At 43.7% G+C, this 19,067-nt stretch overlaps 1 pseudogene; it reads left to right on the top strand.

The window, feature by feature from the left end:
- LOC132768285 (zinc finger protein 850-like) overlaps positions 1 to 19,067 on the top strand; it is a 43,244-nt pseudogene that overhangs the window by 1,053 nt on the left and 23,124 nt on the right.

Genomic DNA, 19,067 nt, shown 5'->3' with positions numbered 1-19,067 from the left:
GATACTCTAATATTAAATATTATAGTATGATTTAAAGTAATATTTAATATATTATATTAAAATATTATAAATAGAATAATATAAAAGGCACTAATTATTAAAATATTACAAATCATAAATAAAAATGTATTAGTGTGACAGACACTCTTATATTAAATATAATGTGATGTAAAATATTTAATGTATAATATTAAAATATTATAAATCAATATATTAATATGGAAGAAACTTAAATATAATATTTAAAATAATATACTTATAATATTAAAGTATTATAAATGGAAAATATTAATATGGCAGACACTACTGATGATTTAAATCATTGTAAATAAAAAATATATTAATACAGCAGTCACTCCCGTTTGTTTTTTATATATATATGATTTTTATTGAGGTTTTCTAGTAGCAATAAATCAATAAGGTGTTAATCATTGACATATTGGTTATGCATTAAAAGCAAAGAGGTAAAGGGAAGTGAGGGCGAAGGGGGCGGGTAAGGTACCTATCTGCTGGAGTGGGGGGGGGTGAACGGGGGTTCGGAAAGAGTAGGGTAGAACTCATCTAAGGGAAAATGGGGGGGGGGAGGTTGTGCGTGGTTTGGAGAGTGGGACGTGAAGTGTGTTAGTATTTTTATTTACTCATTGTGTCCCCCCGCAGATTTGTTAGTATTAGTGTTGTCCTCCGCTGTATTTGTCTTCTGTCTTCTTTTATTCTTTCCCATTCACCATTTCTGTTCTTAATTACCTTCTAAATATTTCCTGGTTGGAGACCAGTCTGTTTTGCTACCTCCTGTCAACTGCTTGGTTCTTATACGTTGTGTCAATGTGTCCATGTTCATTATATCCATTAATTTTAGTCTCCAATCGTCTAACTTTGGAATTTCCTCATTTTTCCACTTGCTTGCTAAAACTAATCTCACCGCAGTTGCCATGTGGAAAAAGAGCTTGTCTTTATTCTTGTCCACCTCAAAGTCAACAATTCCTAGTAAGAAATACTCCGCTTTCTTTTCTATTCTTAATTCCAATATTGTGGTTATTATTCCATGTATCTCCGTCCAGAATGTTTTGACTTTCTCGCAGGTCCACCAGAGATGGAAAAAGGTGCCTTTCTTGTCTTTGCACTTCCAGCATCCTTCAGCTACATTTTTATAGTACCTTGCTAACTTACTTGGTGTTAAGTACCATTGGAACATCATTTTAATCCAATTTTCTCTTAAGCTGTAGGAGTTGGTCCATTTTAATTTTGTCATCCATATTTTTTCCCATTCCGGTATTCCTATGGTATGGCCTAGATTGGCTGTCCATTTTGTGATGTAACTACTTAGACTATTTCTTTCCGTTTTCCAGCTTAGTAGAATTTTGTATAGTTTTGTGATTCCTTTTTTTCCCGTTACCATAATCCTTTCCCATTGTTTTTCTCTTTTTTCAAATCCTTCCTTTTTGTCTTTATTGAATGCCTCGTTTAGTTGCCTATGTTGAAACCATGAAATTTTGCCATACGTTTCTTTAATCTCTTCCAATGTTTTTAGCTTAAATCCTTCTCGATCTTTCTTTAGAACGTCCTTATACTTAGGCCAGTTTTCCCACCCAAGCTCTCTTCTTTGGGATGCCTCGAACGGAGAGATCCATAAAGGCGTCTTTTGATAGAATTTGTTTTTGTACTTTTCCCAGATTTTAATTAACGACGATCTGATGAAGTGGTTGCCAAGTTCTTTTCTATTTTCTTCTTGTCGTACCAAAGGTACGCGTGCTAGCCGCTGCGCAGGTCGTGTTCTTCTAGCGCCAATATTTTAGGTTTATTTATGTTGGCCCACTCTTTTACCCAGATCAGGCCACATGCGTCGTGGTATGTTTGTAAATCACGGAGTCCTAATCCGCCTCTTTCTTTATTTTCAATCAAACTTATAAATTTTATTCTGGGTTTCTTTCCTCTCCACACACATTTTGAGATTTCTTTGTGCATTCCTGATTATTGGGATAACTTGAAATAGAAAGACGAGTTTGGGCAATATTGTCATTTTGATGGCTGAAATTCTTCCTAGCATGGAGAGGTTTAGGTGTTTCCATTTCGCCATTTCATTACTAATCTCTTTCCACTTTGCATCGTAGTTGTACTTCAATAAGTGTGATTTTTTTGAAGTCAAGGTTATGCCAAGATATTTTATTTTGTCTGCTACTTGTATAACACTTTTTCCTTCCAGTATTTTTTTATGTTCTTTAGTTATATTTTTGTTAGCCGTTTGTAGTTTGACAAGGCACCAGCACTATTGGGCAGAGGTGGCAAAGGGCTCGCAAAACTGCAGCTCCAGGATATCGTTGTTGTTGTTGTTGTTGTTATTTGAAACACAACAAGATGAGTCCACAGCAAACAAGGTCACTCTGCTGGATGTTGTATTGGATCACACGTCGGACACTTCCCAAGTGTCTAGGGCTGTGTGATGTATCAGTGAATGTGTGCAGATCCCAGAAAGGAGGCCTTTTGCAGCTGACAGGTGGGGATGTTGTCAGCGCTGATTGTGTTTAAGTGCAGGCCAAGGTCTTGAGGCACTGCACCCAGTGTGCCAATCTCCTCTGGGACCCCCTTGACTGGCTTGTGCCAGAGTCTTTGCAGTTCAATCTTTAAATCCTTGTATCGTGTCAGCTTTTCCAGTTGTTGCTCTTCAATCCTGCTATCGCCTGCGATTGCAACATCGATGATCCAAACTTGGTTTTTTAACATGATCATAAGGTCAGGAGTCTTGTGCTCCAAAACTCTGTCAGTCTGAATTTGGAAGTCCCAGAGTAGTTTGACCTGTCCATTTTCTGTAACTTTTTCTGGCTTGTGATCCCATCAGTTCCTTGTCGCAGGTAGATGGTATTTGTGGCACAAGTTTGAATGAATCATCTGAGCAAGGGTGTTGTGCCTCTGCTTGTAGTCTGTCTGCGCAATCTTCTTGCCGCAGGTGAGGATGTGATCTATTGTTTCATCTGCTTCCTTGCAGAGTCTACACTTGGGATCTGTTGCCGACTTTTCAATTCTGGCTTTGATGGCAACATTATTGTTGTTGTTGTTGTTGTTGTTGTTGTTGTTGTGATGGCAACATTATTGTTGTTGTTGTTGTTGTTGTACTCTTTAGCCGACTTACCGTTAGGGGATAAATATCTCTTAATTAGGCATGTTTTTAATAATGTTTTGTTGAACGCTTTCATGGCCAGAATCACTGGGTTGCTGTACATTTTTTGGCCTGTCTGGCCATGTTCCAGCAGCATTCTCTCCTGACGTTCCCCCTGCATCTGTGGCTAATACCACCTTCAGAGGTTCTCTTGGCAGTGAAGCAAGTGGAGTAATATTCCAGTGGAATAATGTCCAGGGCGGGAGAAAGAATCCTTGTCTGTTTGAAGCAAGGGTGAATGTTGCAATGAGCAAGCTTGAATTGGAGTAGCCATGAAGCCTGCAGAGTCAGTCAGTGAGGATATCTGCAGAGAGGCGGCCTGGCCTCTGTTGCCTGGAGGCACCCTCTCTTTGGGAGGTGTTAACTGGCACCTGATTCCTTGCTGTCTGGAGTTCTCCTGTTTCTGAGTGCTGGGCACAGAATCTTATTTGAAAACGCAGGAATGCTGGGCCATTCACACCTGCTTCAAGCAGACAAGGGTTCTTTCTCCCACCCTGGACATTATTCCACAGGGATAGAGACACTCCACTTGCTTCATTGTCCAACTGACCCTGATGTTTGCATTTCTGGGTGTTTCCATTTTCAACATGACCCATAAAGGGAAAGGGGGAAATCGTGGAGGTCAAGAAAGCTTCTCACCTTCATCCTTGATCTTTTGCTTCTTTCTTAACCAGGGAAATGAGGATTCTGTGGAGCCACCCCTTGGATGCAGCAATGAAATCAATAATATTGGAAGAAGAACTTCTCTCTAGGTGAGGGTCTTGCCGAAATCTTGACCTCACATACAGATAAGGAAGGAAAAAATAAGATTGAAGCATCTGTATTGCAATCAAACACCCATATCATGGCTGACATGAAGGAGAAAGCATTGATATGCCTGGAATGTGGGAAGAGTTTCACTAAAAGGGGTTATTTGAATCAACATCAAAGGACTCACACGGGGGAGAAACCCTATAAATGCCTGGACTGCGGGCAGAGCTTCGCTCAGAGTGGAAGTTTACGTTCACATCAAAGGATTCACACTGCGGAGAAACCCTATAAATGCCTGGAGTGTGGGCAGAGCTTCACTGAGAGTACAAGTCTACATAGACATCAAAGGATACACACTGGTGAAAAACCCTATACATGTCTGGAGTGTGGAAAGAGCTTCACGCAGAGTTCACATCTACATTCACATCAAAGGATTCACACTGGGGAGAAACCCTATACATGCCTGAAGTGTGGAAAGAGCTTCACTCACAATTCACTCCTACATAAACACCAAAGCGTTCACATGGGGGAGAAACCCCATAGATGCCTGGAGTGTGGACAGAGCTTCTCTCAGAGTGGACATCTAAGTTCACATCAAAGGATTCACACTGGGGAGAAACCCTATAAATGCCTGGAGTGTGGAAAGAGCTTCTCTCAGAGTTCAAATCTACGTAGACATCAAAGGACTCACACCGGGGAGAAACCCTATACATGCCTGGAGTGTGGAAAGAGCTTCACTAAGAGTAGAAGTCTACGTTCACATCAAAAGATTCACACTGAGGGTGAAACCCTATAAACACATAGTGTGTGGAAAAGGCTTCTCTGGGAGTTGAAATCTATATAGAAATAGAATTCACATTGGAGAGAACAGTGGTGTTTGACTCCAAAGGGAGTTTCCCAGATATACCTTTCCAGACTTTTCATGTTTCTGAAACTCTTTTTATCAATGCATCCTTTTGTGACACAGTAATTTAGTTGAACTAGCAAGCCAGAGGTTAAACCACCCCATATAAGACTCTCAATATAGTATAATAATGGAGAGAGAGATATGTTTCAATAGAGAGAGAGCAGACTGAGAGATAGCTTTTATCCCGGAGCTGTAACTATACAAGACTCCGCAGTTTTGCATTGATGTTGCATTGGGGGCTGGGTGGGGGTGGTTGGGGTGTGGAGGGATGGGTGTGTTGGTTTTGTGATGTGTGCTGAGGAAAGCATTGGATTTGGTTTTGCCGTGTACAACGACAATAAAGTTACTCTATCATTCCATTCTACATCATCTTTCCTGTATAAACCAATTATTCAATATTGTCGATGGCTTTCATGGCCAGAATCACTGGGTTGCTTGAGGTGTTTGGGCTGTATGGCCATGTTCTGGTAACATTCTCTCCTGACATTTCTTCAGAGGTCTGTTGGAAGTGAGATAAGTGGGGTGTACACCTTTGGAATAATGTCCAGGGCGGGAGAAAGAACTCTTGCCTGTTGGAAGCAAGTGTGAATGTTGCAATTAGCAAGCTTGATGAGCATTGAGTGGCCATGAAGCTGCCAAATCAGTCAGTGAGGGTATTTGCATCGAGGTGGCCTGGCTGTTGCTGGCTGGGGCATCCTCTCATTGGGAGGCGTTACCTGGCCCTTGATTGCCAGTCTTCCCATGCCTGCGCTATACTAACCACCACCAACTGCTAGGCATGCCACTCATTCATTCATTCAGAGATGCACCATCCTGAGCTGAGGCTGTTTCTGTAGATCTGATTTTACCGTTATTTCTTTCTTTGTTTATGTTCCATTATATGTCGTATATTTCCGATTGGATGCCCAGTGTATCTGGCTTTGACAAATCCATATCAGTCTGTTTGTATTAATTTAAGGTAAAGGTAAAGGCTTTCCTCTTTTCCAGTCGTGTCCGCCTCGGGACTCTGGTGCTCATCTCCATTTCTAAGCCGAAGAGCTGGCGTTGTCCGTAGACACCTCCAATGTCATGTGGCCACCGGCATGACTGCATGGAGCACCGTTGCCTTCCCGCCGAAGCGGGATGTACCTGTTAGGCTGGGAAAAGCCTAGAAAAATAGGCCCAGAAAGTTCAGCAGCCATTTTGGAAAGGGTGCCGGGGGGAATCCATTTTAGTTACTCATTTCCTGAAAGGGGTGTGTTTAGAAAGAGCAGCTTTGGAAGGAAATGAGGGAAGACTGTAATTTGCCGAGTTAGAGTGGGCGGAGCCTAACTTGGCAAAAGTAAAAAAAATGACTTTAAGGGAAGGTTTTGAAACCCTGTCAGGAGATTGAAGCTGGGTGTCGAAGGGAGAAGGCGTTAGGAGTGGTGTATTTATTTATTTATTTATGTATTGACTTTGCTTCTATACGGCTGTATCTCAAGCCCGAAGGCGACTCACGGCGGTTCACAAACAGTAAAAACAGTAGAAACAGCAGTGGTTCCATACAACATAGAACAATTGACTTAACACATTATCCATAAATTACCAATAAGCAATGACAATGCACAATTATTACAAAAAACAACCGTACCCAATCTTCTCCTCATCCAAGCGTAGTCCAGGTTCGTCGTCCATTGTTCCATTCCTATGTTCCATTACCAGATTGCACTAAATTACTCAAACGCCTGCACAAACATCCAGGTCTTCACCTTTTTGCAGAATACCAATAGAGATGGTGCCAGTCTAATGTCCGTAGGAAGGGCGTTCCACAGCCGAGGAGCCACCACCGAGAAGGCCCTATCTCTCGTCCCCGCCAGCCGAGCTTGAGAAGCAGGCGGGATCGAGAGCAGGGTCTCCCCGGAAGATCTCAAAGTCCTGGTGGGTTCATAGGCAGAGATGCGGTCGGATAGGTAGCTTGGGCCAGAACCGTTTAGGGCTTTAAAGGCCAACGCCAGCACTTTGAATTCAGCCCGGTAGCAGATCGGTAGCCAGTGGAGTTGGCGCAACAGGGGGGTGGTATGCTCCCTGCGCTCCGCTCCTGTTAAAATCATGGCTGCCGAGCGTTGGACTAGTTGGAGCTTCCGAGCTGTCTTCAAAGGCAACCCCACGTAGAGAGCGTTGCAGTAGTCTAAACGGGTGTAGAGGGTGTTACGCAGCGCGTGTTGTATTCCAGCAACCGAATGCCCAAAAAAACCCAGATGCAAAAAAGTCCCGCACCAATAGTCAAAGTGAACGGAAAATCTTTACTCTCTTCACTTTGCAGAGATGAAACAAAACTGGCAATGCAGCACACAAAAATCAGCAATGCAACATATTTATTTATTTATTTATTTATTTATTTATTATTTAAACGTATATGCGGCCACTCCCCTGGGGCTCGGAGCGGCTTACAAGACTAGCTAAAATCTAACAAAATTTAAAAACAATTTAAAACAATTTAAAAACAACAGTATCAAACATTAAAAGCCTGTCGAAACAGGTATGTCTTCCATGCCCTGCGGAAAGCTGGTAGGTCCCGCAAGTCACAGACTTCAGGTGGCAGAGTATTCCAGAGTGATGGAGCCACTGCTGTGAAGGCTCTGCGCCTGGTTGCTGTTAGACGCAAGGTCTTGACACTGGGGACTTCCAACAGATCTTGGTCCTCAGAACGGAGGGATCTCTGGGGTTGGGAGGGGGTGAGGCGGTCCCTCAGGTACATGGGCCCCAGACCATGCAAGGCCTTCAAGGTGAGCCCCATCCCTTTGAAAGTGATCCGGTGCTCAATTGGTAACCAATGCAGCTGTAGTAAGATTGGTGTTATGTGGCATCTCATTGGAATTCCCGCAAGAAGCCGAGCAGCTGCATTTTGTACCAACTTGAGCTTCCGGATCACCGACAGAGGGAGGCCAATGTAGAGGGCGTTGCAGTAGTCCAGTCTGGAGATGACCGTGAATATTGACACAGTCTTTGTAATAAGCATAAAATAAAACATCTTCTAAGCAGCAAATGGGAAACAACCAGAAGTAAATAGCCATTTCACCATCAGCATCTCCTGCTGGAACTCCACACTGGTGACACAGAACTCCAGCAGCAGCCCACCAGAAACCCAGCACCCACCACACTGTATTCAAGAAACTCCAACAGTTCTAGTATCCCCTTGGGCGTGGCACAAGATGGCTGCTTGACCTCCTTAGTCAGCTGAACAAGATAATTATGAACAAGAAGGTTTTTCTTCACACATATACTTGTGTCCTGCAAGGACTTACCGTAACAGAGGGTTAGTGAGAGAGGCCTGAGATTGGTCAGTTGGCCAGCAGAGATGGCTAGTGAGAAGATTACAGCTATTTGGGAAGGAGAGCTGGGGAGTGGAGAGGCAGATCCCAAAAGACAAGGACGGGCTGTGTGGAGGAGTTTAGACATTCCTGTCAGAGAAGCAATCCTGTCAGTATGAAGTCGAACATGACTCCCCCCCCCCCCCCAATAAGAGATAGTAACTTATAGTTTTGCTAAGGGCAAGGGCACCAGACTGGATAATAAGGGTTAAGCCTTGGTCAGATTGGTGTGTATCATTTAATCAAGGCTTTATGCCCTATTTTCATATGTTTATAGCAGAAGGTAACCAATTTATCACTGAAAATCATGCCACAAAAGTATGTGACTTTTTCCATCTGAGACACCCCTGGGCTCCTGAGGGTCCCCCGTCTCACAAACAAGGGGCTCTCTTTCCCCCTCGTGGATAGATTTCCCTTTATGGACCTTCCTATGGATAATATGAACTATGGACACTGCGGGAGGGTAGTTGGAGGGTAATAAGGGCTGAGAATGGCGGTTAATAAGTGCATCAAATAAATAAATAAATAAATACTCTCTGTGTTATGATTTTGATATTTTCCTATTTTCTCCTGTATTTCTATATTTCCCCCTCATGTATCTGACCTTGCCCTGACCCTTTTGCCCCCTTCCCCTCTCCTTGAGGAAATTACATAAGGAAGTTGCCCTGCCTCTGAAAAAAGCAATCCGCGATCATGAACGCCCCTTATCTTAGGACATTGCTTGCATGGAAAACGCGTGCTGTGTAACACGTCCTCCCTCCCTCCCTCCCTCCCTCCCTTCCTTCCTTCCTCCTTCCCTCCCTCCTTCCCTTCCTTCCTTCCTTCCTCCCTTCCTTCCTTCCTCCTTCCCTCCCTCCTTCCCTTCCTTCCTTCCTTCCTCCTTCCTCCCTCCCTCCCTTCCTTCCTCCTTCCTCCCTCCTTCCCTTCCTTCCTTCCTCCTTCCTCCCTTCCTTCCTTCCTCCTTCCCTCCCTCCTTCCCTTCCTTCCTCCTTCCTCCTTCCTCCCTTCCTTCCTTCCTCCTTCCCTCCCTCCTTCCCTTCCTTCCTTCCTCCTTCCTCCTTCCTCCCTTCCTTCCTTCCTCCTTCCCTCCCTCCTTCCCTTCCTTCCTTCCTCCTTCCTCCCTTCCTTCCTTCCTCCTTCCCTTCCTTCCTTCCTCCTTCCTCCCTCCCTCCCTCCCTTCCTTCCTTCCTTCCTCCTTCCCTCCCTCCTTCCTTCCTTCCTTCCTTCCTTCCTCCTCCCTCCCTCCCTCCCTCCCTCCCTCCCTCCCTCCCTTCCTCCTTCCCTCCCTCCTTCCCTCCCTCCCTTCCTTCCTTCCTTCCTCCTTCCCTCCTTCCCTCCCTCCCTTCCTTCCTTCCTTCCTCCTCCCTCCCTCCCTCCCTCCCTTCCTTCCTTCCTCCTTCCCTCCTTCCTTCCCTCCCTCCTTCCCTTCCTTCCTTCCTCCTTCCTCCCTTCCTCCTTCCCTCCCTCCTTCCCTTCCTTCCTTCCTCCTTCCTCCCTTCCTTCCTTCCTCCTTCCCTTCCTTCCTTCCTCCTCCCTCCCTCCCTCCCTTCCTTCCTCCTTCCTCCCTCCCTCCCTCCCTTCCTTCCTTCCTCCTTCCCTCCCTCCTTCCCTTCCTTCCTTCCTTCCTTCCTCCTCCCTCCCTCCCTCCCTCCCTCCCTCCCTTCCTTCCTTCCTCCTTCCCTCCCTCCTTCCCTCCCTCCCTTCCTTCCTTCCTCCTTCCCTCCCTCCTTCCCTTCCTTCCTTCCTCCTTCCTCCCTCCCTCCCTCCCTTCCTTCCTCCTTCCCTCCCTCCCTTCCTTCCTTCCTCCTTTCCTCCCTCCTTCCCTTCCTTCCTTCCTCCTTCCTCCTTCCCTCCCTCCCTCCCTCCCTCCCTCCCTCCCTTCCTTCCTCCTTCCCTCCCTCCCTCCCTCCCTCCTTTCCTTCCTGCAGCCCTTGGCCTCCTGCAGACACTAGGGCTGGGCGGTTTCTTTCGTTAATTCGTAATTCGTTAAAAATTCGTTATTTTTTTTTGTTTACAAAGCGATAACGAACCATTCTGGAGCAACTTAAAAACGAAACGAATTTTTCAATTCGTTTCGTAAATGCTTTGTATTTCGTTATGTATTCGTTTCGTTATTGGTTTGAGGTCGTTTCGTTATTATTTCCGCATGTCTGGGGCAAGTTTTATAGTTGTTTTTTGTTTAATTAGTGAAAAAAAATTATAATATCACACCAACAGTCAACAACAGAGGGAGAGGGAAGCTTCAGAAGTTTTTTTAGCGTATTGCGCGATCGCGGCCTCCATTAACGAATCGATTCGTTATTGTTTCGTTATTGTTTTGTAATTTTTTTTACCATTTACGAAATTTCGTAAATATCGAACTTTTTTAAAGGAAAATTTCGGAATTCTTTTAAATATCAAAACGCAAAAAACCCCAAAAAACAAATCGATTTTAGAAAGAGAGTTGGGTGTCATCTGCGTAACGACAGCACCCACCCAGGCCTCTGGAGGACGTCTCCCAGCGATGTCATGTCAATCCGCAGTCTTGGGCAGAGGAGGGGAAAGGCCTTCCAAAACTACAACTCCCAGAAGATTATTATCAGTATTATGATTGGGTTGTTGTAAGTTTTCCGGGCTGTCTGGCCATGTCAAGGTCTATTTCCCTGAAACTGCTGACAATGACGTGTGTTTTCAATAGGGCCAAAGACAATTGATTTTGTGGCTTCCTAACAGAACAGAATACTAGGTTCTTGTGGGTTTTTTCGGGCTATAGAACCATGTTCTAGAGGAATTTCTCCTGACGTTTCGCCTGCATCTATGGCAAGCATCCTCAGAGGTAGTGAGGTCTGTTGGAACTATGGAAAATGGGTTTATATATCTGTGGAATGGCTGGGGTGGGGCAAGGAGCTCTTCCCTGCTGCAGTTGGGTGTGAATGTTTAGCTGATCACCTTCATTAGCATTTGAAGGCCTGGCTGAGCCTGGGAAATTCTGTTCCTGGGAGGTGTTAATCTGTGCCTGGTTATTTCCTCTCTGTTGTTTAGCTGTTATGATTTTAGAGTTTTTTAATACTGGTAGCCAGATTTTGTTCATTTTCATGGTCTCTTCCTTTCAACAACCACCATGTCAGACTACACAGAGAAGCCATTGAAATCCACAAGCATGTGGACAATTTCAACAGAGAGGAAATAACCAGGCACAGATTAACACCTCCCAGCAAGAGATTTTCCCAGGCTCAGCCAGGCCTTCAAATGCTAATGAAGGTGATCAGCTGAAACATTCACACCTAGCTCCAGCAGAGAAGAGCTCCTTGCCCCACCCCAGCCATTCCACAGATATATAAACCCATTTTTCCTAATTCCAACAGACCTCACTACCTCTGAGGATGCTTGCCATAGATGCAGGCGAAACGTCAGGAGAAATGCCTCTAGAACATGGCTCTATAGCCCGAAAAAAACCACAAGAACCTAGTGATGCCAGCCATGAAAGCCTTCGACAATACATAGAACAGAATCCTTCCTTCCAAGAGGAGACTCTTCTGGACCAAAACCTACTAATTATACAAATGACTCCTTCTCTTGTTCCTTTCTTGGGTTCTTTCCTTCCTTCTTCCTTGAATTCTGTCTTTCTTCCTTCCTTCCTTCCTTCCTTCCTTCCTTCCTTCCTTCCTTCCTTCCTTCCTTCCTTCCTTCCTTCCTTCCTTCCTTCCTTCCTTCCTTCCTTCCTTCCTTCCTTCCTTCCTTCCTTCCTTCCTTCCTTGTTCTTTCTTGCTCCCCTCCTTTTGGGGGGGGGGATATAACATAGAAGTGCAGCTTCCCCGCTTGGCCACTTGGTGGCAGCAAAGGGCTGCAGATCGGAATCTCAAGGCAAGGGCAATATTCCCATGTCCTGAAAATGGGGAGAGGCCGACAGAGGGCGTCCCCTTGAAAAATGCAAATGAGCCCCGCCAGAGGGCGGCCAATCGGGAGCGCGGCTGGGGAGGGCGACGTCACTGCAGGCCCCGCCCTTTCCAGCCCGGCCGCCATTTTCCCGGAAGAAGTCTCCTTTGTGGCCCAGGGAAGCCTTCTCTCTCTCTCTCTCTCTCTCTCTCCTTGGATCCTTTGGTTGGTTTCTCTCTGGAGAAGGTCTGTATGTGTATCTAGATGTATGTCTGTCTCTCTCTCTAGAGGGATTCTCTCCTGCCTGGGGAGCCTGAGGAGGGCCTCTTGGTGTGCCTCTTGGTGGACTAAGGGGGTCCCCCTGAGGAGGAGGAAGGAGCCCCTCTCTCTCTCTCTCTGGAGAAGCCTGCCTTGGGGGAGGAAGGAAGGCTTCGCCCAGGAGGAAAGGCAGGACCAGGCGGGAGGGCGGACTACAACTCCCAGGAGCGAGGGCCAGGCCTCCCCCCCACGCCAGGCCTGGAGGCACAGCTGGGCAGGGTGGGCCTGTGTGCCAAGCTTGGGCCAGGGTCTCTCACTGGCTAGGTTCAAGCGCTCTCTGGGTCAGGGTGGACTACAACTCCCAGGCGCCCAGGGCAGTCACCCCCAAGCCCAGCCAGTATCCACAGTTAGCCATGCTGGTTCTCTGTGTGCCGAGCGTGGTCCAGATCTAGTTCCAACAGGCCTCACAACCTCTGAGGATGCTTGCCATAGATGCAGGCGAAACGTCAGGAGAGAATGCTTCTGGAACAGAGCAGGCGTTCGAATAATTAGTGCAATGATTGGTAATGAACATAGGAATGGAACAATGGATGACGAATCTGGATTATGTTTTTGATGATCTGACGATAGTGAATGGTTATTGTAGTAATTGTTTATCAGTTGTGTAATGTGTTAGGTTGTTCACTGCTTTTTACACTGTAGCATTGAATTTTTGCTGCTCTTAATTGTTGTGAACCGCTGTGAGTCGCCTTCGGGCTGAGAATATAAGTAAAGTAAATAAATAGAATAAATATAGCCCGAAAAATCCTACAACAACCCGGTGATTCCGGCCATGGAAGTCTTTGGCAATACAACCCTCTTATTATGATGTTATTTCTCCCCCACTTTGGCTCTCCGGACGGAGACTCAACGCGGATAAACAGAAAAGCATCCGCATACCATTTCAAGGATGAGGATCTATTATTATAACATATTTATTTATTTGACTTTGGCTCAGAGCGGTTTACAGCAGTAGATTAAAACAATACAATATACTTATACTTATTATTATTATTATGCACTAGCCGTCCCCTGCCATGTGTTTCTGTGGCCCAGTCTGATGATCTGGAAAATAAAGTAACGAGAAAGCGTTGGTTTCTAATATATGTAAATTTTTTATGCTTGTGGGTCAACAGTATTTCTTGTATTTCTTGTTGTTACTTTGCCAGTGTTGATGTGCAGATTGTCTGGTTTGCCTTCTCTGGGATATGTAACATATCATTCTTCTTCCTTAGGGGTCCCTTTCAAATCTATGATACTATATATCTCTCTATGTGTTAATCATATCTATCTATATCTATGGCTGGATGACTCTTTGTCAGGAGGGCTTTGATTATGTTTTCTTGCCCTGGTGAAGGCAGTGGGACTGGATGGCCTTGAGTATTTTCTGTCGGTCATGGGGGTTCTGTGTGGGAAGTTTGCCCCAATTCTATGGTTGGTGTGGTTGAGAATGCTCATTGATTGTAGGTGAACTATAATTCGCAGAAATTACAACTTCCAAATGTCTAGGTCTATTTTCCTCAAACTCCATCTGTGTTCCTATTTCAGCATATGGAATATTCATGCCAAGTTTGGTCCAGATCCATCATTGTTTCAATCCACAGTGTGTGTGTGTGTGTGTGTGTGTATGTATGTATGTATGTATGTATTTATTTATTTGCGGCATTTATATGCCGCCCTTCTCACCCCGAAGGGGACTCAGAGTGGCTTACAAGATACATTTTCATACAATATATAGTATTATTAGCGTAGTACAATATTAGTATTATAGATTACTATCTTGCACTATATCATTATATTGTAATAAAAAGTGTTCTCTGGATGTAGGTGAACTACAACTTCCAAACTCAAGGTCCATGTCCACCAAACCCTTCCAGTGTTTTCTGTTGGTCATGGGAGTTCTGTGTGCCAAGTTTGGTACAATTCCATCATTGGTGGGGTTCAGAATGCTCTTTGATTGTAGGTTAACTGTAAATCCCGGCAACCACAACTCCCAAATGACAAAATCATTTTTTTTCAGTGATGGTCACTCCTTGGGTTAGTAGGGGTCTTGTGGCCAAATGTGGTGGCAATTCATCCGGTGGTTTTTGAGTTATGTTAATCCCACAAATGAACATTACACTTTTATTTATATAGACTAGTCGTCCCCTGCCACGCGTTGCTGTGGCCCAGTCTGGTGATCTGGAAAATAAAGTAATGCGAAAACGTTGGACTGGATGGCCTTCAGCAAGCAAACATTCATAGAATCAAAGAGTTGGAAGAGACCTCCTGGGCCATGCAGTCCAACCCCATTCTGCCAAGAAGCAGGAATATTGCATTCAAATCACCCCTGACAAATGGCCATCCAGCCTCTGCTTAAAAGCTTCCAAAGAAGGAGCCTCCACCACACTCCGGGGCAGAGAGTTCCACTGCTGAACGGCTCTCACAGTCAGGAAGTTCTTCCTCATGTTCAGGTGGAATCTCCTCTCTTGTAGTTTGAAGCCATTGTTCCATTGCGTCCTAGTCTCCAGGGAAGCAGAAAGGAAGCTTGCTCCCTCCTCCTCCCTGTGGCTTCCTCTCACATATTTATACATGGCTATCATATCTCCTCTCAGCCTTCTCTTCTTCAGGCTAAACATGCCCAGTTCCCTAAGCCGCTCCTCATAGGGCTTGTTCTCCAGAGGATCAGAGAGAAAGAGGAGGAGGTCCCAGGCCTTCTTCCTGGGCAGAGGGAAGCTTGGGAGGCTTCTTCTTCCTCTTCTCGGAGCTGCCATCCCCACACACACAGGCCCCGAAAGGAAGGCCGGCCTGCGCAGAAACGCCTCTTAATGGAGGAAGGGAGGGAAGGAAGGGCCGCTTCCCCTTTAAACATGCAAATGAGCTCTGCGGGAGGGCGGGGCGAGGCTGGGCTGGGCTGAGACAGACAAGCAGGCAGCCTCCCGGGTGGCCAATCGGGTGCGCGGTCGCTCAGGGAGGGCGGGAGGGAGGAGTGATGTCACGGCAGGCTCCGCCTTTTCCGGCGCAGCCACTATTTCCGGAAGGAAGAGACAGGAGCGGCTGAGGTGAAGCTTTCCTTCTCTCTCTCTTCTTGTTTATTTCGCTATTATGAAAATATATGAATATGGCAGGCACTCTCATGACCATTATATATATATATATATATATATATATATATATATAAATATGGGAGACACTAATATTAAATATTAACTTAAATATGTTAAATATTATATAATATTCTTAATTGTATATAATATAATTATAATGCATATATATATCATAGCTACTTATATAATATTATATATTATATAATTATAATATATATAAATAATATATCTATATAAAATAATTTATAATTACACATATTATATATATATTATATAAAATATATAATTATATAATATAACTATAAAATATATAATTATATACACTATATATATGTATATATTATAATAATGTTATATTCCTATTCCTTATTTTGCTTCTTTTTAAAAGAAAAAAAATAAATTATCATTATTATTAAATTCATTTATATGGCAGACATTCTAATGATGACTAAAATATTGTAAATAAAAATAATATATGGGAGACACTAATATTGAATACAATATTTAAATTTATACTTTATTTATAGTATCATAAGTAATATATTTAAAATATATTAATATGGTAGACACTTTAATGATGAATAAAAATCTAAATAATAAAAGTATTAATATGGGAGACACTCTAATATTAAAAATTATATTGAAAGTAATATTTAATGTATGATATTAAAATATTATAAATAGATTATTATGAAAGGCACTAATGATTAAAATATTATAAATAATAAATAAAAATGTATTCGTATGGCAGACACTTTTATATTAAATATAATATAATGTAAAATATTTAATGTATAATATTAAAAAATTATAAATCAATTTATTAATATGGAAGACACTCTTAAATATAATATTTAAAATAATATACTAATAATATTTAAATATTATAAATAGAAAATATTAATATGGCAGCCACTAGTGATGATTTAAATAATTGTAAATTAAAATATATTAATATAGCAGTCACTCCCGTTTATAGTTTGGCAAGGCACCAGCACTATTGAGCAGAGGCGGCAAGGGCTCGCAAAATTACAGCTCCAGGATGTTGTTGTTGTTGTTGTTGTTGTTGTTGTTTGAAACACAACAAGATGAGTCCACAGCAAACAAGATCACTCTGTTGGATGTTGTATTGGATCACACATCGGACACTTCCCAAGTGTCTAGATGTGGTGAAGTGTAAATTTTTAACTTGCAGTTATGTATAACTGTAGATAGATGTTTTAAAGGGTAAGTATTTTAAAGGGGGGATGGTGGCCAGCTTGGCTCATGTTGAGTTGGGTTACCATGGAAACAGGAGCGGAGCCAACTGCCACTTGGCAGGGCAGCCATTTAAAAACAGTTTGTCTGTAGTCAGCGAACTACAGGAGAGGCTGGTTCTAGTGAGTGTTGAGAACCAGTAAGTCAGTCTGCAGTCTGTGAATTGCAGGAGTGGCTGGATCTCTAGTAGTGAGAATGAGTAAGTTAGTCTACAGTCTGTGAACTGTAGGAGTGGCTGGTTCTGTAGTAGTGAGAACCAGGAAGGTAATCTGTAGTTTAAAAACTACAGGGAAAGGCTGATTCTATAGTAGTGAGAATCAGGAAGGTTTTGGCTTTTAGCCTGAGTAGTTTAGATAAGTCAAGTTGGCTTATTTATATTATAGTAGTGTATGAGAGAAAGGGTGAGAGAGACCCAGTGAGAATCTTCATTGCAACAGAAACATCATAAGGAAAGAATAAGTTTGTAACTGAAGTAATCTATTAAGGAAAGAAACACAGTTTGAAGAAAAATAAGTTTGAAACCTGTTTAGTGGAAGGAAGAGTCCTTTCGAGAGCTGTTTAAGAAACGTTACAAATGTAACCTATGAAGATATGTGCCTCTAAGAGTAAGAAACATTGAAACCATCACGCTTCTTCTACATTTCAATAAACTTGTTACAATTCCTTTCCCAGCTAAGTCACACTACACATTAAAGAAAGACCAAGTCAGTATCACTAGCTATTAGCTACGCTATCAAATTAATAAACCCTTACAAAGTGGTGGCTCCTTTACAAACTCTTCACAAATTAATGGCCTCATCACAAATTGGTGGCATCTCCACAAATCTTTACACTAGGACTGTGTGATGTATCAGCGAATGATGCGTGCAGATCCCGGAAGGGTGGCCTTTTGCAGCTGACAGGTGGGGATTTGGTCAGAGCTGATGTTTTTTAACTGCAGGCCAAGGTTTTGAGGCACTGCACCCAGTGTGCCAATCCCCTCTGGGACCCCTTGACTGGCTTGTGCCAGAGTCTTTGCAGTTCAATCTTTAACTCCTCGTATCATGTCAGCTTTTCCAGTTGTTTCTCTCCTCAATCCTGTGGAATAATATCCAGGATGGGAGAAAGAACCCTTGTCTATTTGAAGCAAGGGTGAATGTTGCAATGAGCAAGCTTGCATTAGCATTGGAGTAGCCATGAAGTCTGCAGAGTCAAGCAGTGAGGATATCTGCAGAGAGGCGGCCTGGCCTCTGTTGCCTGGAGGCACCCTCTGTTTGGGAGGTGTTAACTGGCACCTGATTGCTTCCTGTCTGGAGTTCTCCTGTTTCTGAGTGCTGGACACAGAATCCTATTTGAAAACGCAGAAATGCTGGGCCATTCACACCTGCTTCAAGCAGACAAGGGTTCTTTCTCCCATCCTGGACATTATTCCACAGGAATAGAGACACTCCACTTGCTTCATTGTCCAACAGAACCTCTGAAGACCCCGATGTTTGCATTTCTGGGTGTTTCCATTTTTAACATGGCCCATGAAGGGAAAGGGGGAAATCGTGGAGATAAAGAAAGTTTCTCGCCTTCATCTTGATCTTTTGCTTCTTTCTTAACCAGGGAAATGAGGATTCAACGGAGCCACCCCTTGGATGCAGCAATGAAATTAATAATATAGGAAGAAGAACTTCTCTCTAGGTGAGGGTCTTGTTGAAATTTTGACCTCACATACAGATAAGGAAGGGGGGAAAAGACTGAAGCATCTGTATTGCAATTAAACACCTATATCATGGCTGACATGAATGAGAAAGCATTTATATGCCTGGAATGTGGGAAGAGTTTCACTCAAGGCGGTAGTCTACGATCACATGTAAGGATTCACACTGGGGAGAAACCCTATAGATGCCTGGAGTGTGGAAAGAGCTTCTCTGAGAGTTCAGTTCTACATAGACATCAAAGCACTCACAGTGAGAACAAACCTTATACATGCCTGGAGTGTGGGCAGAGCTTCACTACGAGTGGAAATCTACATAACCACCAAAGGATTCACACTGGGGAGAAACCCTATAGATGCCTGGAGTGTGGAAAGAGATTCACTACGAGTGGAAATCTACACAAACACCAAAGGATTCACACTGGGGAGAAACCCTATACTTGCCTGGAGTGTGGAAAGAGCTTCACTCAGAGTGGAAATCTACATAAACACCAAATAATTCACACTGGGGAGAAACCCTATAAATGCCTGGAGTGTGGGCAGAGCTTCACTCAGAGTGGAAGTCTACGATCACATCAAAGGATTCACATTGGGGAGAAACCCTATACATGCATGGAGTGTGGGCAGAGCTTCACTCAGAGTGGAAGTCTACGTTCCCATCAAAGGGTTCACATTGGGGAGAAACCCTGTACATGCCTGGAGTGTGGAAAGAGTTTCACCGGCAGTGGAAGGATACGTTCACATCAAAGGA

This window comes from Anolis sagrei, chromosome 8 (genome assembly GCF_037176765.1).
Source record: "Anolis sagrei isolate rAnoSag1 chromosome 8, rAnoSag1.mat, whole genome shotgun sequence".
In the NCBI taxonomy this organism is placed as follows: domain Eukaryota; kingdom Metazoa; phylum Chordata; class Lepidosauria; order Squamata; family Dactyloidae; genus Anolis; species Anolis sagrei.
The sequence above is the reverse complement of the archived record's forward strand: the minus strand, read 5'-3'. Positions and strand labels throughout refer to the sequence as shown.